This window comes from Palaemon carinicauda, chromosome 18 (genome assembly GCF_036898095.1).
Source record: "Palaemon carinicauda isolate YSFRI2023 chromosome 18, ASM3689809v2, whole genome shotgun sequence".
Lineage (NCBI taxonomy): Eukaryota > Metazoa > Arthropoda > Malacostraca > Decapoda > Palaemonidae > Palaemon > Palaemon carinicauda.
Genome location: NC_090742.1, coordinates 64,791,739 through 64,802,025, shown reverse-complemented (window position 1 = coordinate 64,802,025; position 10,287 = coordinate 64,791,739). Strand labels below are relative to the sequence as shown.

Below are 10,287 nucleotides of genomic sequence, written 5' to 3'. Positions count from 1 at the left end.
TAGGATATTCAAAATGGCAAGAAAAAGTGCAAGAAATAATAAGAAAATGTAGTATTAGAGACAAACAGAAAAAACAAGAAGACCAAAGAATTAAGGAAATTGATGAAACAAAAGAATCTTTAAAAAAAATATTAATCTTGGCAAGGAAAACAATGAGTTCAAGAGAAGAATTAAAGTACAGGAGAGCCTTGTAGACATACATAAAAGAAAAAAAGAGGAAGGTTCAAGAATAATCAAGAAAGTAGAAGAGATCGAAGCAAAAGGAAGTATGAACAGCGCAACCTTCTGGGAATTCAAGAAGAAAGTTGATAGAACAAACCTGCAACAGTACAGCAATCAGAGGAAAGGATGGAGAAATAATAAGAGGAAGTAGGAGAAATAAAGAAAGAATATGAGCAATTCTACAGAGATTTATTTAAGCTAGATAATCCATAGAGTGAAGAAGGGGTCTTTTCAGTATAAATCAACTTATTTGAAGAATGACTGCCAGAAAGTGACAGAGTGAGATCCAGCAAGGGGGAAAAATAACTTATCAAGAAGTAGAAGCCATCATAAAAAGCCTGAAGGACAAATACACAACGGGCAGGCAAGGATTTAACAATGTTGTGATTAAAATGATGGGTAAAGAAATAATAGAAAGTCTGGCGTTAATCCTAACAGAAATAGACGAAATATGTTGATAATATATATTGAAATTGAATCACTGATATTTGTAGATATGTTTCCCACAGGAAGGAAACAAGGAATAGAATGTGCTATAAGTAATTGACATAGCCTGAAAAAAGTTCACAAGCAACGCCAACCTTCAAATATTGGGTGTATTGATAATTAACGAAAGAAAGAATAAGAAAGAAGAGGAGATTAAAAAAAAAAAGTCAAGAATGGGTCAGTAAGTTGAGTTAAAGAATATAGGAGATCAAAACAAAAGTGAAGGATGAGCCAGTAAGTTGAGTTAAAGAATATAGGAGATCAAAACAAGTGAAGAACGGGCCAGTAAGTTGAGTTAAAGAATATAGATCAAAACAAAAGTGAAGAATGGGCCAGTAAGTTGAGTTAAAGAATATAGGAGATATAAACAAAAGTGAAGAATGAGCCAGTAGGTTTAGTTAAGAATATAGATCAAAACAAAAGTGAAGAATGGGCCCGTAAGTTTAGTTAAAAAATATAAGTATTTGGGTGAATGGTACACAGAGAAGGGAAACAAAGAATTGAGTATCAGTAAAAAATAAAAACAGAGTCGCATTTATGACCCAAGAAATACTAAAATATGGAGATACGAGAAACGTAGGAAAGATGGCATTGGGAGTCAGAAAAACAACATATAAAACAATAGTAGTACCAACAATATTGATTAATGTGGAAGCCTGGGGTGAAATAAGAGATAATGGTATGAAATATCTGGAAAACCTTCAATATAAGATAATAAGGAATAAAAAATATGTATGAACAACCTACAAGTACTCCATATTGGGGCATCCTTGCAGAAACAGGAATATGGCCGGTGTCCTGCAGAATAGTATAAAAGAAATTAATGCTCTTCCATAACATCATAAACTCGGATAAAAAAGACTAGTAAGAGAGATAACTGAGGTTCAGTTGAAGAACCCTTATGGAAAGTGCTGGAGTAAGAGCATAGAAGAAATCTGTAGTAATTATGGGATGGAAGTTGGAGAAATAAGCAGTTGGAGGAAAAGGACCCTAAAAAAAAAGAAATCAAGAAAAGAATTAGGGAAGAAATGGAAGAAACTATTAAAGAAAAAAATAAAGTAATGAAAAAAATAAGATTTATAGAAGGAAATGACCCACAGCCTCATATCAGAGAAATGTATCCGGATAAGGCAATCCTTGTAATGATGACAAGATTGAATATGCTCAATTTAAAAGCAAATTTCAGGGGAAAATATGAAGATAATTTGTGTGACCTGTGCAAAGATGGAGATACTAAACATTTATTCTTATGCCCGAAAGCCCAAAATTAGGACAGTTAATGAAAGTAGACAGGAGTATAGGTACGTTGCAAAATCCTAGCACGGATCTGATTGAATTTATATGTAGGGCAATGCAGCATGAAGAAGAATTTTAAGTACAAACTGACCACAATAGGTTACCAAAACTGATGATAGCAAGGTGTTATCCTTTCTGATTTCAAAGTAGAATGAGATGAAATTAAAGATTAAGAAACTCGTTATTAATTCATTCACGGTAAAGGTAAAATAAGCTTAATTACAATTATAAGAATAAGCTTAGAAGCTTTGCACCTATCTATAAAGTAATAGTGCCCGCAAACTTATTTTGCGCCGTGAGCAATAAGGAACCAGGTAGTTCAACAAGTGTTGGTCAAATTTAGATAATACAGAACATTTATTTTCATGGCCAAAATTAAGACATTAATGAAACAAAGCAGAAGTGTATGCATGTTGCAAAATCCTTGCAGAGATTTGGTTGAACACATAAGTAGGGCAATGCATATGATAATAAGGAACCAGGAACTAGGAACCTGGGAGTTCAACAAGTGTTGGTCAAATTTAGATAATACAGAGCATTTATTTCCATAGCCAAAATTAGGACATTAATAAAACAAGACAGAAGTGTATGCATGTTGCAAAATCCTTGCAGAGATTTGGTTGAACACATAAGTAGGGCAATGCATATGAAAGAAGTTAAAAAGTCCTATCTGTAATTAATAACAATAGGTTACCAAAACTGGTGATAGCAAGGTATTATCCCAACTGATTTCAAGGTAGAATTAATTAAAATTAAAAGATAAGTATTTTATTATTAATTTCATGGTATAGGTAAATTCATTCATTCATTCATTCATTCATTCATGGTATAGGTAAAAAAAAGACTTAATTACAGTAGTAAGTAGAAGCTAAGAAGCTTTGCACTTATCTACTATGAGATAAAGAGTGCCCGCAAATCTATTTTGCGGAGTAAACAGCTAGGATCCAAAACTCAAACAAACAACCCAATTTCTTCTAACAGATTAACTGGCAATTAACTGTAAGCAATTACAGTTGTCACTGGTAGCCAGCAGAGTTCCAACTGACAGTTCATACTCAGTTTGACAGTTGCTATGACGAAGTACGCTAACGTTTTCAAGAGGCCGTCACACCTTGAGACCGGTATAGTAATTATTCCCAGATTATTCAATATAAAGCTGTTTTAGTTATTTCTGATTATTCTTGACGAGATTTTGATTAATTTGGTTTATATTTCTATTGGTAATTTATGAATAAGTAATTGCTATGGTCCTATCCTACATTGAATGATAATGGCCCCTCAATTTGGGGACAACTTGTGGTTTGGTATAGCCCAAAGTTATTTATAGCTCTTATACGTATGGTCATTAAGGTATTTGTAAGTTTTATTACTTGATAGATCGATTTTATATATAGTGAAATTTTTGTTTAGGTCTGAAATAGTGAGGTTTTGGGGTATATGTAGGATAGCGGCCACCTGTATGTATGATTACGGCCTACTTGGAATACGACAGGGTTGCAGGGCGTATTACCCCCCCCCCCACGTTAGGTAAGTAAGGACACGGCTTGTAGGTCAGGTTAGGGGGAAAACTTAAGTTAGTTGATGTCCATCTTTAATCCACACTGGAGGAACTGGCCGCTAATGTACAAAGGCTCCGAGGTTTTATTATAGTTATAGAGGAGGAAAACATATAATTTCTGTTTGAAATGTTTTCCTGTCCGTTAATGTAATTTTACCCAATATAAAGCTAGTTTTACAATTTTTAAAAGGTAACTGTTACGTTGCCAGGTATGAAGCCGGGGGCAAAGTAAACGTCGGGTTAAGATGTAGCCTTAGGGTAAGCTAAGGATACGGCAGTATATTGTGTGGTTGCATAGGGGTCGTAGCCTTTACGTTAGGTGAAGATATGGCTGCTAGGTTAGGTAAGGTGCAGAACCTTAGGTTATATACTGTTGTTTTTCCTTTTTAAAATGTGGTTTTACAGTCGTAACTTTTGATAGTTTCCACCCGGTCTGTTCCAACGAAATACAAAGGCACCGAAAGTGGTAACATGAGGTTTCAGTGTTAACATAATTTTGCTGGTGCTCAGGTAAAGATTTTAAAGTTATCTTTGGCAATATTTAGACAGTACCACCCAGCCATTACTGCTTGCCAGTACATACGAGCGTGATGTGCGAGCGAAGCGAGCGTACGCTTTAGCAATAACCATTAGATTTCGGTCTGATTTCAATGGTCCTTAATGGTTATTACTACAGCGTACGCTCGCTTCGCTCGCACATCACGCTCCTATGTACTGGCAACCAGTAATGGCTGGATGAAATGGTTTGTTAGGCTAATAAATGGTATACTAAGTTCAGTAAGGCTAGAGAGATCAGGCTTCCCTAGGCTGTCCTTACTGTTCACTTGTCTCAAAAAAAAAAAAAAAAATACAAGGTTCTATTTCGATCGAGTCCAACCCAGCCATTAAAGCTTCCCAGTACATAGGAGCTTCAAGTTTTTCTTTTTCATGAGCGAAGGGAGCACACAGCGAAGCAAAAACCATTAGATTTCGGTCTGATATTAATGGTTTTTGCTTCGCTGTGTGCTCCCTTCGCTCATGAAAAAGAAAAACTTGAAGCTCAGCCATTAAAGCTTCCCAGTACATAGGAGCTTCAAGTTTTTCTTTTTCATGAGCGAAGGGAGCACACAGCGAAGCAAAAACCATTAGATTTCGGTCTGATATTAATGGTTTTTGCTTCGCTGTGTGCTCCCTTCGCTCATGAAAAAGAAAAACTTGAAGCTCCTTTGTACTGGGAAGCTTTAATGGCTGAGTTGGACTCGATCGAAATAGAACCTTGTATTTTTTTTTTGAGACAAGTGAACAGTAAGGACAGCCTAGGGAAGCCTGATCTCTCTAGCCTTACTGAACTTGGTATACCATTTATTAGCCTAACAAACCACTTCATCTGTACTATTACTTCGGAACTTGGTTGCACCTTGACATCAGAATTGTACTTTGTCAGAACGCTACTTGACATTAAAATTCGAATTTACTTAACATCACAGTTCAGTTTTACTTGGCATTGCAATTAAACTTGATTTAACATCTTACATCAAATTAGAATTGTCATTTCTCTTCAACTAAAGACATTGCACTTCAAATTAGACGACATCGTAGTTTGACTTGGACTGGATTTTACTGCGCAACTTTTGACCTTGCTAGTCAATTTTAGCTATTTTGCAATTCAACCTAAACCTGATTTTGCAACTTAATGTTGGCTTGACTTCTTAGTTCAACCTAGAATTGACTTTGCAATCCAACCTGGAATTGACAGTTCATCCTAGCCTTCCTTCCTTTTACTTTTACGGGTTATTTCTCGCCCTCCATGAGACACTAAAGTCTGTTCAGGCGGGCCTTGGTGTGTGAAAATTATTTCTTTCCATTTAATATTTTGCTCTGTATCTTATCAGTTATTTTGCTAGCATTTGTAGTCAGGCTTAATAGTTTTCAGGTCACTATTATAACACTTTCTAAAAAGATAAGTCTTTAGGTTTTTCTTGAAAGCTGCCACATTTTTGCTATTCTTGACATCAAGTGGAAGGTTGTTGAAGAGTCCCGGTGCAGCATAACTAAACGTTCTTCCACCTATTGCATGATTCACACTGATTTCGAATAGTCTATACTAGACTTAGCTATGCAATCTAGATTTGATATCGCAATTCATCATAGTCTTGATTTCTAAATAAAACTGGAGTCTTCAATTCACCCTAGTCTTGACTTTGCCATGGCAATTCATCCAAGAGTCCAAAACAACTACGCAATGCAACTTGGATTTTATTTTGCCATTTTGCCTGTAAATAACTTTGCTATTCAATTTAGACTTCGATATTCAACTTAAGCTTGACTTCGTAATGCAACTTTTGACGTTGCTGTTTAACTTAGACATGACTTTATAGTTTAAGTTAGACGACTTTGCAGTTGAACTCGAGACTTGACTTTGTAGTTCAACTTAAAGATTAACCTGGTCTTGACCTTGCAGTTCAACCTAAACTCGGCAATGACCTTAATGTAAACTTCTTGTTACAATAATCTAGGTCAAATCTCAACAGTTACTCTAGATTGAAGCTTCAAATTATCACAGCCTGTCCCCTATACCAACAAACTCTTTCCTACATGAGAATGATAGTAAAATTAAATACTGTAGGTATACTGTACAATAGAACACGAGAGTTCAGTGTGATTTCTACATATTTACCTTGAATGCATTATGTAATATTGTATTTTTGGAGACTCCCTACCCAGAAACTTCTGGTTTCTCACTAGGATCCCCCCCCATAAGTTTTATATAAGGGGTAAGAAAACGACAAAAAACTTGCGGTTTGCACCAGCAGTAATGGTCAGAGATGCATAAATCACAAGTTAACCAACTTTCGAAATATAAGGTTCATGTTTTGGCAAGAAATTATAGTATCCTTCTACTGAATTATGTACCATGGAAAATAACAATCTTTGGTAGGCGAGACAAATGCTTGGAACGTTCTGAAATCTGCTCCAGTAAGGAGTGTTTAGAGTAGCTAGAGAAGTTGGTACTACTATTGTAGCTATAACTGTCCAGGTGACGCTTGCAGTTTGAACAAGATTTTGAATATTGGTCCGAGTCAGGATTAGAAGAATAGTGAAGATTAATACGTCTGGTTCTGCTTGATGAAGAGCACCTGAAGCGATGTGGAGAAATGTCTAGTGTGTTAAAAAATGACGCGCTTAGAGCGATCAGGTGTGATGTGCCTAGCTTGTGCCGGGGTGATAGGTCTCTTGTGTCTGGGACAAGAGCATCAAGTTTGTTCTTGTAGAGCGTCTAGAGCACTTTGGGTTGACGCACCTTGTGCCTTCTGGGGAAACACATCCTGCGGTCATGCGTTTAGTGCATCTGAAACTCCACGCTTTTCACATTCAGAAAGACTCGGCTTACAAAGATATTGATACCCGCAGAGCGCTCTGGGGAAGCCCATCTTACAAAAGAGCATGCTGGAGAAATGCTTTTAGAAGATGACAAATCTCATCTGGATGATTGTCTACCCGACAAAATGCTTTGGGAAGAGCCACACTAGGTTGAGATGGGGTGGGCAAGGCACTTCTAGAAACTCGCAGGTGAACCCGTCCGAAAGTTGGGATGAGTTGCGTCTAGGAGTAGAATTTGTCAGACGCGCACAGAGGTGAAATGCATCTGGAAGAGGTACTGTAAGCTCACCAAAAGTGTGAGACGCGCTTGGGTGAGGCGTGTCCAAGAGAAGTGCTTGAAGCTGAAGAGCGTCTGGAAAAAGCTCTTTAGGAGCATGAGTTGCGTATAGAATCACAACACAGTTACAGTACCCACTTATCTAAGATATTCACTTCACTAAGACAGGCTATCCTATACCCCATATCCTATAACCTCATGGTTAACCAAGCCGGAGGTTATGAATAAAACTACTAAAGTGAGGCTACCCTGTCTTAAAATAAGAAGATTCACAGAATTCATGATTCAATCATACCTCTCTTCTCTCTTTCCAATAGTGTACCCATATAAGAAGAATATGGAAGGATAATTACTAGTAAGAACAGCTGACTCCCCAGTCAAACCCACACCTCATGGTCATATACATAACTAATTTTAGGAGGACAAGGACACCCCCTTAAAATATTAAGTACTCCAATACAATCATCTGTGTGGGAATGCTATTTAAAAATTAGGTTTTTAAGACCAATTGTGATATAGCTGAATAAGTGGACTAATCACATCTTAATATACTAACCTTACCAAGGTTATAACAGATAGGTTAATGAAGACTGTCAGGATTTCAGATGAGCTGGTACTTTTTCAGATCGCATTCACGTTGAATTTCACTTAACATACTCATACCCCAGAGAGTGATAATTCTTGCTTTAGGTGATCTGTTGGGTTCAAAAACTGTTTTACAATTCTTCATCCTCGGTCATCTTGAAAGAGCCTCCTGTTTCCCCTGGGAGTTTACACAAGTACCTAACCAGGTTCCTGCTCGGTCCCTCTTGGAAAGACCTCATAGGAGGTTCTTCCCTTCCAAGATACTCTGTAGTCCTCGCTCTCTTTGCAGTATGAGACTCTGATATCTTGCACATACAAAAGACAGATTACCTGGGAATGCTGATCAACTGAGAAATGGTCATTAGTTCTTGTATCAGGAAACTTAGATGGGTAGCGAACTGCTTCCTTATTAGTCAGGAACTGCTGAAACGTGATAACAGGAAAGGTTGGCAAGGGGAAGATGATGCAAGTTCGTACTTCCCCCTCTACAAAATCCTCATCCCTTTTGGTATTCTCCTCTTATGGCACCTCTCAGAAGAGGAGGCAGTAGTAGTAGTAAATGTCTCGAGGGAGAAATCTCACAAGAAGTATCTTAAGATTTCTAGTGAATGCTCTTCATCTCCAGGAGGGAGTGAGAGATCTCATCAGCTGACTGGCACATTCTGGATTGTTAGTTTGATCCCATTATAAAAGCTATAACTATTGCAACAGTTGAAGTTGAATGGTCTTGCGTGACACCAAGCAACAACACAGTGGGCCAGGTGAGGGCGAGTTTATATACTGACTTTCATTGTTCCTGGTGTGGTATGGGTAAAACACACCTGGCTCTTAGGAAGCAGCTTTCTTTCTCCAGGAAGCAGTATCTTGATTTGCCCAGCAGAAGGTAGAAGTTGAGCCCAGTATGACAGCTACTGCCTTTGACTGATTGCAGTTGAACGGTTCTTGAACCAGCTTCGTTGATCAAGCAGTAGTCGTTACTTCCACCTTCCACCGAGACATAGGAGAAAGGTCTTTGCCTTAAGAGAGCCATTCTCCTCTGCCACAAAGAAATAACAGCTCATACCTCACTGCTTTGACAGTTACGTATGTTGCAGAGATTGCAGGGGAGTAGTCACACACTTATCTCATTAGTTAAGGAATATGCTTCCCTTGGAAAGGTATATACTTCTCTTGGGAGTTACACTCCTCCTCTGGAAGGGAGTAACTGTGCCTACCCTACAATGTCTTCCCCAGGTTTTCGTCAACCATAGCGTGAGCTCGTATAGTCAGATGCTACTAACATACAGTACCAGCAGCAGAAATCACTCCCTACTAAGACCAAGTACCTGCACCACATTTCTGATCCCTATTAGCCCAACATACAGTGGAAACATTTTGGTGGAATTCTTATCTGCTAGCCCTTTGGGTCGGTTCCGAGGGATATGACTTGGGTTGTTCTTCTCTATCGGCTGTACCTTAACAATTTTTCCTTCATGAGGTTTCTGTACTTACCAGATAGAGACTTGTGCTCCTTCATTTTCAAGAGATCTGTATCTGTATGTCGCACTTATGGAGTCACAGGTGGTAGGGACAGTAGCGGTTTTATTGTACCGAAAATAGTTGAATCTGCAGATATTTGCTTATTTAATATGTTTATGGAATAGAAGTGGAGTGTTTATTGAAAAAAAATCTATCACTAGATAAATCCAGGTACTATTTAGAAAATTGTAAAGTTATAATAGGCATTCCATTAATGGTAGCGAGTAAGCAATGTTAATTTTTAAAAGGTCATTATTGATATAAAAAAAAAGTTAAAATTTTTTAGATTATACAATCTTGCTTATTGAATTTTTTTTTTTTTTTTTTGCAGGTGCATCTTTAACAATGAGCTATAAAAGACTGAAAACTGATGGTTTAAGGAAATTGAAACTGGATTGACCAGTTTATGAGTCAAGATGAGAATATCTTCCCAATGGAGTACATTAAAATTGGTAAGTTTATGGTTTGGAGTTTGATTTTGATCAAATGATGATTTGATGATATTTTTTCAAGGCCAAATTTGCTTGTTAGTAGGTTACGACATGATTGTCGTTTTCATATGCTACTTCAGTATATTTTAGTTGAACAGATTCCAGATTTAAGACAATGCAGATAGTTTCTAAGCTTATTTTTTTTGCAGGTGAAGCTTGAGCTGTGTACTATAGAAGACATAAAATTGATGGTTTAAACAAATCAAAATTGGATTGGCTCGTTTGTGGATCAAGATGAGAACTTCTCAATAGATTACTTTAAGATTGGTAAGTCAATGGCTCTAGTTTAACCCTTTTGCCCCCAAAGGACGTACTGGTACGTTTCACAAAACACATCCCTTTACCCCCATGGACGTACCGATACGTCCCTGCAAAAAACTGCTATTTACAATTTTCTTTTTATTTTTTTGATGATTTTTTGAAAAAATTCAGGCATTTTCCAATAGAATGAGACCAACCTGACCTCTCTATGACAAAAATTAAGGCTGTTAGAG

The 10,287-nt window shown here is 37.4% G+C and overlaps 1 long non-coding RNA gene across 1 annotated transcript; it reads left to right on the top strand.

The window, feature by feature from the left end:
* The first annotated feature begins 2,933 nt into the window (after window positions 1-2,933).
* LOC137657102 (uncharacterized) lies at window positions 2,934-10,061 on the top strand. Its single transcript, XR_011047109.1, has 3 exons — window positions 2,934-3,125; window positions 9,634-9,754; window positions 9,943-10,061. It is a non-coding gene; the product is annotated as an uncharacterized lncRNA (long non-coding RNA).
* Window positions 10,062-10,287: the final 226 nt, after the last annotated feature.